Below are 15,913 nucleotides of genomic sequence, written 5' to 3'. Positions count from 1 at the left end.
AATGATTTAGATATTAGACCAAAGTATTTTTTCTAAAATTTTTCCATTATTATTTAAATTATATGTTTTCTCTATTATTTTTAGACATTTATCTAACTCTGTTCGTTTGTTACACTTTTAATCTTCGATCGCTAGTCAATTTCATAAGTTTTGGTATAAAATTTTGGTACAGAAAATTGTCTTAGAGAATGAAATCGTAAAACATTATATTTATTTAAATTTATTTCTGCCTACGGAATAATGAAATCCAAAAATACTTTAAATATGTATATTACTCAAATTTTATTTAAAACTCACCTTCAAACAGAGAAATATTTGCTAAATAACATTAAAAACAGTTGTTTAAATGAACAATAAATAATTTCGCGATCGGCCTTGTCCACGTGACCATGTATAAACAATTTGTTCTAGATATTAACAAAAAGGTCCGTCCTTCTGGTGCTTCTGTTGCTAGCTGCCGTTGTGTAAACACGAAAACTTTCCTTTCAGTAACCTCGTTTGCCCGCTACAAAGGGTTTTGCTCGAATTGTATTTCCACTCTGCCATTTAGCATTTGGCAATTAACATTAAATGTATCGTATGCTCACGGAATAAATTACAAGAATTTAAATATAAGAAATTGACATTTTCATATTTTTGTGTCAATTTTGTACAATGTGAAATAAAATAAATTATCATAAAAACAACCTCTGAATGAATCGCCTGTGTGTTCTTACCCTTATCTAAGAACGAATAATAACATGATTACACCACATCTATTTTTAACTATTCACTCGAAAATATTTAACTATTTAGTCAGCATGTTGAGTTGAACTATATTAATCGATTTCAATTTGTTTCTTATTGTTCGGTTCGTTACACTTGTGTCAACTGATGACTACACCTTCCGGATCGAACAAGTGTCTTGGGTCGACAGATGGAGCATTTGACTCTATGAAAAGCTTTTACGATAATTGTGGTGATAATAAGGGTATTTTGGTCTTAAACTGTTCTATCAATGTTTGCAAAAAATACATTATTAACTTTAATTCATTATGACTTCAACGTGAACGTAATATGCTAGATATAATTGATGTTTTTCTTTACCTTAATATTAGTTATTATGTGTTTTACCACATCAATAAAGTACGTTCAATAATGTAAAATACAACCACATTATCAATTATTACATAAATCAAGTGGTTAATTGCGACAGAACCTAAATCAAAGTTATATCTCATGTGACATAAAATATAGTTTTAATATGTATGCGAATATTATTTAACGATTAGTAGTAAATTTTGTATTGTGTTTTTGGTTCCGTAATGGTGCGTGGCTGACGGTGCGTTTAAAAATATATTATTTCAAGTGCAAAAGATACGTCAAATCCTATTTTAACCATTTATAATTAAGAACCTAGACTTGTGATACAAAATTGAACATTACATTTTTTGGATTAACTTTATACAGGTAGTGTAGCGGAATTCGGAAATAATATCTTCTGTATAAAGCTTTTTGTGTAAATAATAAGGTTGTCAACTTATATGTTTCATCTTCGGAAAGGGTTTTGAGAGTGAAATTTTGGTGTTTCTTTTGTTTTGCGTCCTGACACCCCTAGTGACTGCAATAAGCACATTGTAAACGACTTTCCGCTGATAACTAGAATTAATAACAGTTCGAGATATAACTATTATACCTAATTACTTACGTACATAATAGGTTTAGTACGACATTCATCAGATGAATTCAGTTATGATTTATTGAATTTAATCGCTTAGGATAAATTATTGTACAAAAATGCAAAATGATTAGAAAATGACTGCCACATTGTATAAATTTCCCGTAATTTTGATGTCATAAAGATTTCAAGAATCAAAATGATTTATATTTCACTTTACACCATGTCGTGGCTTTGTCAAAATTGTCCCTTCTCAAATAAATAAATAAATAAAGCCTACCTTAAGACATCAATAAGCAAATGACTCGGCAAATGGCAGTCAATTAAATATATGAATACCGGTGGTTATCCACTAACTAAAACGTTATGTAAGCGAAGCTGTAATTTAATAATTAAATCTTATCGAGCACCTGACTATCTATACGTTACCGCTAAACGGTGAACGGCTAATCTTTGGCGTTTAAGTTTTAACTTGATTCTTGTATTAGTATTATTATTATATATTTGTTATACAATCGCACTTACATAAGCAAAAGGCTCCACGGAGAACGGTGGAAACAGGTTCTTTACGTTGACTTATTTTGATCTGACATTTATATTTATATAATCAGATCATGAAACTTAATACTCGTACTTCATGACATTGAGGTGGTATTTTGCCAAATAAACGTTTATTTATTTCACGTAATAAAGACAAACTACTTATCAGAATAAGGTAAAGTTAATTAATATACAAATCTGTTACTACCTACTTCTGTAAAAGTAAAACTTTTACGTTGATGTCTTTTTTTAGTTGATGTCCAGCTCAGCCATCTAGATGGATTGATTTATTGGCAAAGCAGAATATGGCTAACAATGACAGGGTCTGTAGTTGAACGACAGCTTGCAGTTCATTGCGCTGTCCCTCACCTAGTTAGGGGTCGCAGGCGCTGCCCTCACCGAGAATAAGCTTGTTTGTGAGCGTTTTATCGACTTAACAACGAAAAAGGAGTTTTTATTAAAATTTAAATATTAATACAAGAGGATTGAAATTTGATTGAAAAATTGAAAATACTAACTTATCAAAAGTTAGATCTTTATTCCGAAAATAATAGCCATTTTTAACAAAAACTAAACAAATACGCACTTTCGTTTTTATATAGTTTATTAAACAAACAGTTTAGCACAACCTACTAAACCATAAAAATGTGTATCTACTCGTACACACATTATGATCTATATTATTTAAAAATGTCATAAATAAAATATGCAATTGTAGTTGAAACGCAAAACATTAAATCTAACGTTGCATACAAAATATTAATAACACTTGGTGTATGCAAGAATGTGTTTTATACCATAGTAAGAAGGGTGAATTTGGCTTGCGGAGGTATATGGGACAGATCCTTGCGGCAGGTCAGTCACCGAAGTTCATTAAACTTGCAATCTCTATGCAACTAAATGCAGAATAGAATCTGTTTATGTGTTTTTCATGAGTCAGCTTTGCCCGTGGCTTCGTTTCACAACGTGTATGAGAAATGCATTTTACCAAATATTCTTTTTTGTATTTGGAGCGTTAGCTTAACAGGTGTAAGTCATTACTCATAAGGAAACCGACCCTAAGTACCAAAAAACTAAGACTTGTGTCAGTCACGGGAGGTCTATTTACTACCTATTATTGAAAAGCATATCAATAAATTTATAAACTTATATTATAACAAATTTCTTCAACTGAATCTTGTAAGAACATATTTTTATAAATAATTATTGGAAACATAAGCAATTTAATAATTGTGAAAAATTAAGCGACATTTTCCTAGTAAATAAGTTACTACCGGAGTCATAACTATAATAATCCATGACTCATTTAATGTACACATACTGAACTTTTAAATAATATTCCAACTAAAATACGTTTTTATTGTGTAATAATTAATACATAAATATATTCATCAGTACTACCAATTAGCTTTTCCTATTTAAAAACAACTGGTTACAATTGTCAGGGCCGTAGATACAATCTGTCGGGGACAATGGGGCACGAGGTATTGTGTAGCAGATATAATAATTAGTTATCATAAACCAGCAGTATCTACACGTCGGGTGACCACGATCTCTAGACTGGGCTGGGTACTAGATCGACAAATATATATTCATAGAATGTAGTAAATATGGCACTTAATATTGAATAACTGTTACATTAGAGTCAGTAAAACACTTAAGTTTAAAGGATTAATAGCTTGTTTCCATTACTTCTTCAAAATCTTACTAACATTTCAATTTTTACTACGATCGTGTGCATTTCATTGCAATTATATCGTAACACGTAAAATGTGTCATTGTTCCTTTATGTTGAATGCTTCGAATGGATATGCAACAATTGAAGTACTTCCCGAAGTGTGGTCACCACGACGCGTCTGCTGCGCCCGTAAAGCGGAAAGGCGCAAATGCTAATTAATTAGTGGACAATCATTATCCACTTCCGGGTGTAAATTGGGTCAGAGCTGTTTTTGTTGTTATTCTCTCGAACGTAAAGGGTGAGTAGCAACGGGGTACGCATGGATTCAGTCTCTAATAAAATTATTAACTTTAAAATAGGGTGTATCTAGAAACACTAACTTTTTTATAACTTAGATTAGTTTTTTATTAAATTCCATTGCCATTGAGCCTCTGATTGCCCAAATAAAATAATTAAAAAAGTGCGTGCGTACAAAATGCACAAGTCAGAATTGAAACTTCTTTGGCAAACTAATTTTTAACTCTTGTTCATATTTATACAAATCTAAAACTTAAATTATTAAAAGTGTCGAAAATTAATACAAATAATTATAATTCTTTTTAATTTATTTCTTCGATAATAAAAACACTGGCATTTTAATTTACAATTCGTCATTTGAGATTTAAATAAATTATTTTGCATAAAATATAAGATACTAATATTTCATTAATTCTTTTTACGAAAATTTAATTTTAAAGATAGAATTTCTATAAGGTAATTCGCCCTTCTCACTCTCTCTCAATCGGTCTCAATCGCTCTTTCCCTTTTCTACGACAAAAACGCTGCCCATCTTCGTGACTTTCCGTAAAAATGTTACCCTCTTAACCTAAAGAAGTTTCACTTCAATAATATAAAAAAATTGGTATTCTTCATGAAGCCTACGCCGCCACAATGTCTGTTGTGGAATGTAAGGGGATTATATTAATATTGTTACCGTAAACCTCACTACACTAAGTTATCACCTTACATCGTCACACGTACTGCACACACACACACGCTAAACCCACACACGCTCAGCTAATGGTTTAGCAAAATGGGTCAAACATGTTTTTGTCGTTAATTGAGAATGATAAGCGTATGGTTCGCTAATCTTCAGCTGGAAATATGTTTTATTGTGTTGATAATTGTCTCGAATGACTTTTGCGGTTTTGTAATGTGCGATTTAGTTTACAAGTTTATTAGGTATGGGTACAATTTATTTGCCATTATGTTTACTTATTTGTATACAGAGCATTTGCTAAATCACACAAGGTAGATCACCGATACTCAGTCTTGAGCTTTAAGACACATTCACCAGTTCCTACTAGTCGAGGGTCTTTTGAATTCGATTCCCCGTCAGAAAACAAATTATAATGGAGTTAATTTGGAGTTTGCTCTTCATTACCCGTTAATCCAATCACAAGAAACAGAAACTCTTAGGACATAGACATACTGGATATACACCTACGTCCCTGGATCCCTGAGGACCCTTGGAGTCATTTGTGAGGGGAGGATCAGTCGTTAAGCTTAAGGAGTGGAAGTATTGTTGTGGGCATTACATATTGGCTTAAAGGCGTTTATTTCTATCCATACACGTTTCATTTATTTGAGAATGTACTCACCATTTGCGGCGACATTCGCGAAATATAGTACGTGGGTTATCCACCGCGCAGCGGAGGCGAGCGCAGTGCAATAAATCCTTCACGGCCCGCTACACGCTCCGTAATGTATGTGCCGGTTGGTTTATGGCCCTCTGTGGCCCCGGGGATATTCATCTTGTTTTTCTTAGACAAAGTACCTAATTTTAATGCTATGAGCCTATAGGAGCATGTTTTATTTTATTAAACGTCAAAGGACTGGCGCGTTTCATTTATTAAGTTGGTTGAAAGATTTATATGATTGACCATTGATAAAACTATTGCATGAAAAAAAGTGCGTGCGTACAAAGTACTCATATGCCAGAAGTGAAATTTCTTTGGTAAACTAATTTTTAAATCTTCTTCATATTTATACAAATCTAAAACTTTAGATTTCCGAGACTTAGAGGGAGGGAAAAAGGAAGATACTTATGTTAGGAATTTAATGAATATATATTTTTAAATTTATTTCTTAAATTATTTTGCATAAAATATAAAATACTAATATTTCACAAATTCTCTTTACGAAATTTTAATTTTAAAAATAGAATTTCTATAAGGTAATTCGCCCTTCTCACTCTCTCTCAGTCGGTCTCGATCGCTCTCTCCCTTTTCTTTGACAAAAACGCTGCACATCTTCGTGACGTTTTCGTAAAAATTTACCCTCATGCGCCCAAAGAAGTTTCACTTCAAAAAGGCAGCGTGTCTCTTGGTGCTTTGATAAATGAGAAATTTTCCGGTTACCTTAGGTTGTGAACCTACATTTGTATAGCTTCATCAGCCGTTTTTGAGTGATCTCAGACGTTCGGGGAGCGTGAATGACCTGCAGGCTGCATCACAAACGTGACTACTGCTAGGCCTTGCCCAACTCACGTTTTCGCGAGTCAATGGACAACGTTGTATAATTTACCTAACTCATCGTATTATTGTTACGTAAATTATAATCGAATAATGTGGTTCAGTAAGTGACCTGAAGCCAGGTTAATATTCAAGGCAAACACATCGAATTTTTGATTGACTGTTATCGATTGACATGTTCACCCATTCTTATTGATGCCTCGTCACGATATTTTTACATTTTAAATATTCTGAATTTTTGAAGTGAAACTTCTTTATCGACGTATGGGAGACATTTTGTAGCAAATCGTCACGTTTTTCGGTTACGCGCCATGTTGCTTTTTGAACTCAAACTTCTGTATCGGCGTTGGAAAAAAAATTACCGTCACATTTTTCGGTTACACGCCATCTTTTTCTTGTCCCTTCCACGGTTGATCCGAAGAAATTCGAAGCCATTAATAACAAAAATATATAATAACGATAACAATGATAGTAATAATTCTATTACAATTAATGAAATTTTGTAATAATCTTAGTAGTAATAAGGTAAAATTAAATAATTGTATTTGTATTCATGTCTATGATAATAAAAGCCTTTTGTTAAACTTTATCTAATTTAACTTTATTTAACCAATTTCTGTAAAGTTGCATATAGTCGTAGTTGCAATAATTTTTCGAGGTGTGTACTCCTAGTACACGCACACATTTTTTTTTATCAGTGGCACTACAACCTTTTTAGGTCTCAGCCTCAGATTTCTGTATCTGTTTCATGATCATTTGTCAACTAATAGGCAAGTAGGTGATCAGCCTTCTGTGCCTGACACACGCCGTCAACTTTTTGGGTCTAAGGCAAGTCGGTTTCCACACGGTGTTTTCCTTCACCGTTCGAGCGAATGTTAAATGCGCACATAGAAAGAAAGTCCGTCCATTGGTGCACAGACGGGGATCGAACCTACGACCTCAGGGATGAGAGTTGCACGCTGAAGCCACTAGGCCAACACTCCTCCATTCTGAATTATTTAATAACTGTTTTAACGCATTTAGTAATCTACTTGGTAGCTTGGTTGTTATGAGTATTGTGTACAATAGTCGTTTTCAAGGTAAGAAATTCAGCATAAAATTATTGCTCAAACATCTGGGTCACGTGTTCAGTACTCGTTGTTTACTTTAATAGCGTCAAAACATTATTAGTCATCAATGAATTAGCTACCTGTCTGTTTTAAGTAATCTAGTCTATTACAAGTAGATAGTATGAACGTAATTCTTTAATAAATATATCTATATATCTCTAAAAATATATCAGCTTACGAGTGTAAAGTATTGTAAAGTAATACATATTTTTTTCTTCACAAATCTGTCAGAAACTAGAAGTAATTCTAACAACAAGATCATTCAAAAATTGTTTACTACGTCATTTTCAGAGTTATTATTACATCTAAGTATAAATAAATATTTTGAATATGTTATATTGTAGTAAGTATACGGCGCACGACGTTAATAAAACGCGTTTAAAATCGAAGTAAAGCGATATTGTAAAGCTAAAGATCGAAGTCACGCCAAAGTTGAACTTTAAACGAGTATAGGGCGCGACATTTGAAAATGCTACATTGATCTTTCGCTTTACGCAAACGGTCCTCGGTTCGACTCCCCGCCGCGTAATAAATCTTGTGTTCTCTCTGCTTTGCTCCACTTGCAACTGAGCGAAAGCTATAATAATGTTGTAATATTAAATTCTTTACAAATTCATTGTTCGAAATACATAGTTTTAGTTTAATAAAATTTGATAAGGGTGATCCGAAATATCGTCGGATCGTCACATTTTTTGGTTAGTGACTGCTTAGTTTTCCTCGGGTTATGTTAGACGCATTATTATTTTGATTTATACTTTTTTTTAATAAATAATACCTATTCTACTCCCCTGCCATTGTGTCCAGGGACTATTTCTATCTCTAAACTTCACGCCACACGTCTCGCGAAATACGCCCCGGCTACATCCTTTAGCCGGCTACGTCCTCAATTAATAATTTTTTTGTGCGTTTTTGTGAACTATTGTGAGGCAAGGTATCAGTCCAACCTCTCTAATTGTTCCTCAAATGTGTGCCTTTCCTCTTGGTAAGGATACATCGTAACGAGCTATGTACTCAGGACTTATTATTTTAGTATAAATTGTGTATTAACGGCCACCGAACCGTTCTTTGAAGTACATAATTTCAGTTCAAAAACATTTGTGAATTGAAAGATATGATTTGACAAGAAAGGTTCTAGATTAAACTAGGTCTTAGTTAAATGTTAGTACATATTCGAATTATCTATTTCGCAATGAAATGAGTCCAGCGCCAAGTGGAACCAACCGATAATTACTGCAGAACTCTGAAATTTCTAAATATCATCGCCATTAATAGAGTATGGCGCAATATACTATACTTTGTCTTTCCTAATCATTACAAAGGCTTTATTCTAAAAGCTATATGAAAAATACGATCAAATTATTCACGTTTGCAGATACAATAATATGGAAAAGGACAGACAAACGTTTGAGTCTATTTCCAACAAAATTACGATTGAAACTTACGGTAACAACTAGCTTAACTAAGGGTAATTTCTATAAATATCATATGATTTTGACATACGGAATTCATAATAAATAAGTCAAGTTTATATTTAATAACAAAATCCCCATGGTTAGGTTATTTTTATTAGTTACGCTTTCTCTTCGGCAGATGCCATTTTGAATACACTATTAAAGAGAGCTATTTCCAAACGAGTTATCATTAAAACGATCGGATTGAATAGAGAATAATTAGCGAGTATAACATCGCGATGGTGGATAAATTGAATTTGCCGGACCACTTGTCCGGCACAAAGGGCCGAGGAAAGTGGCCAGCCGACTGTATCTCCGGGAACCAGCTCCACTTTACCACACGGCACGACACGTGACGATTAAACGATGTTGCCATCCACCAACGGACCTCATATGCAAAGCCAAAGCCAAAGGGTACTTTTACATATAAGTCGAAAAATATTTAAAACTTAGATTTTGCTAAACTTTAATAATCAAACTTTAAAAAGATTTACGAGTACAATGGACACAGTTTCGTCAGATCGTATCACGTAACAAATGACCGACCAACAGATACACGATAACTGTTATTGTGATAATTCCTTTTTATTTTGGGCCCAATCTGACCCGCGATAAGGAACGCACGCCATCACCTCACGCGCTTTCATTTACCACCAATTATTATTAGATCTGACTTAACCTGCCATAGTAAGGCGAATATGACCTTGCGGCAATCTTGTCTATGCCTATTCAAATAGATAGGTTTTAACTGTTAAGGGACATATACTCATTAGTGGAGTAATTTCTATTAAATTTTGTGACGCATTTCTGATTCGCAAATCTTCTAATCACGCTTCCAAGCAACGACCCTTCAAATGTTTTTACCCCTCTTGACTATAAACAGCTCATAATTGACGATTAAAAGCGAATAATGGGAGCTTGAGGCCCTCATTATCCCTTCGATCGGAAAAATGTTTTAAATCAATTTCCGGCCAAAATTGCTCAATTTGTTTAGTTTAATCATTGACCAAATTGTTCTTTATTGATTACATTTCCTCATGCTGATTATTTCATTTTGGTTTTACGTCTTCATTATTATCACTCTAGTGCATCTGAATAATTTGAGACCGGAAAAAAGAAAGCACTTTCTGAGATAAGCAACCAAACGAACATCGCGACGGCCTCCACGTTTCTATCAGTAAATATGACCTTTATTAATATGGATGGTATCGAGGTTGCAGCTAATCGATGCTAATGCCGATCTCGTTATCGAACAACGAATTAACGGCTGATACGAAACAGATATTTGAAGCTTCTAATAGAAATTATTTATATTCATCTAGATGCAAACACAAGAATTAAATCTAGCAATTATTGTGATAAAAATACGAAATCTATAAACGAAAAAATTATATTCGTCAATTTTATATACAAGAGGACTGCGACTATTAAGAGTTTCATTAAAATTAGCTCAGCTTTTACTGCATCACAATAACTACTTTTAAATATGTAAAATTAGTAGGTATGTAAATAGTTCGTGTTACGGAAGTGATATGCCCTGCCTTTTTAATTGATATCAACGCTTAATCCTTTAGTAGAAAATAATCCCATAAGCGGACAACACCAAGGCCAACGTTATCAGTTAAGCCCTTTTAATATAAAGAAATATCTTTATGGGATCTAAATGATCAATAACACCAAGAAATCAGCCGTAAAATTTTACGATAATTGCATTATCTTCGGGAATACTTCGCCATAGTAGGCTGTGATGAGCTATAATGAACGCGTTAATTTGAATGACTCAAATATTAGAGGTTAAGCTAAGAAGCCGAGGGATTGATGCTAAATTGGGCAGAATATTGAAATAAACTTGTCCTGTAAAACCCAAATAAAGCATAGTGGTACTAATTTTGTGAGGAAATTGTATCTCGTACGAGTATTAGGCCTTGGTCACAAAGCGAGCCGACAGGCTCAGCATTTAAACGGTTTTTAAAAGAGTCCAATAAACATTATTCAACCCGCTTCAGTTGGTAACTAACGCATTCAATCGACAGGAAGGTATAAATCAGACAGGGACGGCTGTATAGGCCGCATCGTCGGTGGGAAAGGGACGGATATAATCACAATGGCTATAATCTATGACTCCACCATTGTTTCAAGAACACGTTTGATATTTATAGGTATGTGTTTCTCATGCTAATAAGAAAATGTTACTCGTCCAGAGTCCTGTTTATAAGGCATTGTTATTCCATTGTCCAGTTTTCAGGGAATGACAAAAGCTGTAAGGAGAAGAGCTCTGGACAGTATCATTTTGATTGACTTTCTCCACTTCCAACCCATATATTACACCACAGTAATTACTCTGCCTTCGAAGTAATTAATAATTGCAGCAATATCTATAATAAACAACAGGATACAAATATGAAAACGACTTTGAAGCGTTATCAGGCTCACGGATCATTCCGGCGGCACTTGGCAACAGCGGTTACATAAATTAGTGGAAAATCAAGAAAAAACGTACAATGCGTTTCGCTCGCATGACAACCGACGCACAAAGTATGGGCGAGCGGTCCAAGTCATAAGGTTTATTTTTGAAATGAAACGTCGAAAAAGAGGGAGAGAGCGATTGAGAAGGGTGAATTACCTTATCGAAATTCTACTTTTGAAATTAAAATTTCGTAAAGAGAATTCATGAAATATTAGTATTTCATATTTTATGCAAAATAATTTAATGAAATCTCAAATGACGAAATGTAAATTAAATGCCACGTGTTTTTAGTATCGAAGATATAAATTAAAAAATTAAATTTATTATTTGTATTAATCTTCGACACTTAATATTTTAATGACAATTAAATTCATTAAGTTCCTAAAGATATGTTAGCTTACTTTTTCCCTCTCTCTAAGTCTCGGAAATCTAAATTTTTAGATTTGTATAAATATGAACAAGAGTTCAAAATTAGTTTGCCAAAGAAATTTCACTTCTGACATGTGTACTTTGTACGCACGCACTTTTTTAAATGTCGCTTCACAGAAAAACCACTTGGTGCTAAACGGTTGTCAATTGAAAAATGAAACAATTAGAGATTGAAGCACAATTAATTTTATAAGCGTTAACGGCCTGAATAAATTATCTATGAGTACTTACGAAGTCAGTAAGTGCATCTCATACGAATAGTCATATCTCAATGGAGCAGCGGGTACAGACATTTCTGTGTCTGTCTGAGTCTGTCTGTCTTTCTGTGTTGATAAATTTTTAACAACAAGGTGCCTTTATAGCGTGGACGAGTATTTAGACCATACGTTTCACACCAATTATAATATGTAACCAATTATATTTAATAATACATAACTTAACTTATTATTATGTTAATGTTCTTATTATATGACATTATAAAAATTAATATGACATTTTGTGGATGTCTATTTATATATGGCTGATTGTACGGATTTAATTAATCATCTAATTGTACCACTATCTTGGCAAATAAATGATTTATTATAATTATTATTATCATAAATTTTAGGCGTAAGTACGTTTGTTCCTCACGATCATTAGTCCATCGACCATCACCAACTAGATAGATTCGACTTCCCTTACTAGAATATAAAATATACTTTCTCTTTATTTCAAAAATTCAGCGAGTCATAATAAAAACTGAATAATAACAGGTTGATTTTTATTTTACGCTATACGCTTTACACTTGCAGCTGCATCATTAAAACGAATGCAATGTTTTCGCGATGTTAGTTAACAATCGGTGTAATTTCGCACCAATTACAATTGCAAATAGCAAACAATCGCCATTGATCGCTCACTATTAACACAACCACGGTTACTTCAGCGAAATATATTATCTACCTTTTTATAATCACTTTAATTACTCTCTCATTAGGAATTCTACTGAGATGAGAGCATGTGTAATGACTGAGAACATTCAAGATGAACAAGAGAAAAGTCAAACCATCACTGTCTTTTAAATATTTAACTTATTTGTTCAAAGTCAAAGTCAAATCATTTATTTCAATTAGACCATCTAAAATGGCACTTTTGAACGTCAAAAAATAAAATATAAAGAAGATTCTAGTTGCCCCTTCCAAAAGGTAGTTTCGTGTGGAGAAGAATGGGCAAGAAACTCCACACTTACTCTTTTAAAATAGGTTTACAATATTTTGTTACATTTGTTAAATAATTATATGTGAAGACAATGTACTCTTAGAATAAACTACTATACTAAAAAAGTTAGTATACATGTTCCTCACATATTTACAAATATCGAAACCGTAGAATATTATGTTCTCTTATGAACCTAAAACGCTTTTTCTTCTTCAGATGCCCTTCTTTAACCACTTTCTTAAAAACAATATAGTCACTATCGATTCAAAACTTTACACATTCACTAACATCTTAATCATCATCTTCTAAACCTATCCTATGCTGAAAGCGAAAGTATTCTTCTTGTGCAAGAGTAGTTTAATTATAATATGTAAGTGTTATGAAGTATTATTAGTATGTCAAATGGAAGAGACTAGCTGCCCACGACACAGGGAATCCTAGTGTGGGGGCTAGTGCAATTTCTCTTTAATTAAATGTCCTTTTTTATTGTGTATAAGAAAGATTTTTTTCTTTTCTAAATCAACGATTTATTGTTTTGTTGTTGTCACTCTCGTATCACATTCTAAACAAACCAACGTGACTAAACACAATTTAACTAACGGAGGATTGTAATTTTAATAATTAATTAATTAAGTAATTTTAAGTTAAACACATATTTCTTCAACTTTTTGTATGTATCTTGGCGATGGTCTATTTCGGACTTCAGAAAATACTGATTTTTCTGCCCGTTCGCCCACTGTTTGATCAAAAAAATTAACTCTAAAATAATAAACCAGGATACTTGATTGTTAGTTTCCTAAAACTAAATATATTTGTATATATGTAATATTAACAGTCACTTTTATACAATTTGTAATTAAACAAACTTATTAGCGCTTTAAGGCTTTTTAAAGAAATATCAAAAAGGTTAGTCGACATCACAGGAGACCGAAGATCTGGCAGCTACCTCGGACAAAGAATTAGTCTAGCAATTCAAAGGGGGAACGCTGCCAGTATCTTCGAAACCTTGCCTAAAGGGACTCCTTTTATATATTTTAGTTATTATATGTTAAGGTTAGTTATTTATTTATTCATTAGAACCCTCTATTTATATGTTATTTAGGTAATGTAATTAGTATAGTGTGTAGATAATAAAATAAATATCCTTGTTTTAGTTGTAATTATCTGAATTTATATATTTAAGCTAAAAACTGTAATTGACTTGTTTGAGATTTATCTGAAATTCAGAACAGACATTCAAAACAGACATTTTGATATTTTGAATGAAATAGCACCATCTGCGCCCATTCATAGACAGCTGATCGACATTCACCTGCCTAATTGTATCTTACTATGTCATAAATTATATTTACATATTTGTAACGGAACATTTGCCCACCTTTGAATTAAAAATTAACTTATGAATGAATAAACTGACTAATCTAGATTGCAGGTAAAATAATTAAAGGTCAGTGAAATTAAAATGTTAATTGATTTCAACTCTTTTTAATTTTCTTAAATATAGTAAAGTCTTCTTACATTTAGAGACTAAACAAGTTTGTGTACATATATTGACTAATTTCGCTCGACTAATGTCAAAAGACAGAATTAATATAAGCATATCTTTCCCCCTAAAAGCAAGTAAATTAATTTAAGCAATTTTGTAATCAAAATGTTTTACAGTACATATTTAGACAAATCACTTCATGAATTTTACATTTGCCTCGCTCATAAATGACTACCGAATGTGATTTTCAGCGAAGCGTAAAATAAAATATAAATTAACACAGTTTTTATCTAGTTGTATATACTTAGTTCCGCATTTCGATCCTGGGATTTTTATTACGAATAATTAAATTATTTGATCATCTTTACCTTGGGTGAAGTCTATCAGATTTGATAAGTTATTTACAGACCGGCCGTAGAAGGCCATGCAAGGTGTTTTCCTCTTTAATCGTCGATAAATAGCAGATGGAACAGTGATTTTTATTTTATAATGTCAAGGAGATCCTCGTGCAAAGTTGTGATGTAACTAAACAAAAAAAAATAATAATTTTCCATCTAAAAGAGCTTAAGCTTTCCTTTCAATATATAATCGTTAATAGATGTGATTCATAAATGTAATGATTAATCATCATATAAAAAAGCGAAATCTTCCTAGAGTTACATACGTCATGAAAAATTACTCATTCGCATAAAAAATATATTTTATTTATTCAACCCAATTAATATAAATTAATGATGATAATTGTTAGAAAAACAAGGTGAACGCAACAAACAACTTAGCAATGAAGATTTATTAAATTATTCAATGTTCTGCATTAATTATAGACTTGTAAACAATTGTGTCATTTTGCATTAAACATTTATATTATTTATTAAACATTCTTCTATGACACACCCACTTCACATCCGCTGTCACATTTATTTGTTTGTTTCGCAATGTTTAAGTAATTCGGATGAATTAGGTGTATTGTAATTGTATCGCCTTTTTAATTTTAGCGTATTTAAACGCCATCCTAATTTTACACTTACTATTCAGATGAATGGTAAAGCTTGGTCTTATTCACACTTATTTATTGGTAATAAATAATATTGGGAAAATTGCTCCGTTCTAATCTAGATGTATTCCTGTATTACAACGGAGCTACCATTGGTCAAATTGTATAGCTACTTCGAAGTATTAATTTGGCCATTATCAAGTAACAAATAATTCAAGCAGGAGCTATGAAATATCGTTCGGGGCTCACGCAAACAAGATGTGGCGTTTAATTACTCGCCGGAAATGATTTCGCTTATCAACGAGAGCTGTGCGCACTCCGTTTGGCCGAGTACAAAGTTACGGTTACTACCGACGGACACGCAACGCTTTTTTATTAAAAAAACTTCC

The sequence above is a fragment of the Pieris napi genome, chromosome 22, assembly GCF_905475465.1.
Source record: "Pieris napi chromosome 22, ilPieNapi1.2, whole genome shotgun sequence".
Taxonomy (NCBI): domain Eukaryota; kingdom Metazoa; phylum Arthropoda; class Insecta; order Lepidoptera; family Pieridae; genus Pieris; species Pieris napi.
The sequence above is the reverse complement of the archived record's forward strand: the minus strand, read 5'-3'. Positions refer to the sequence as shown.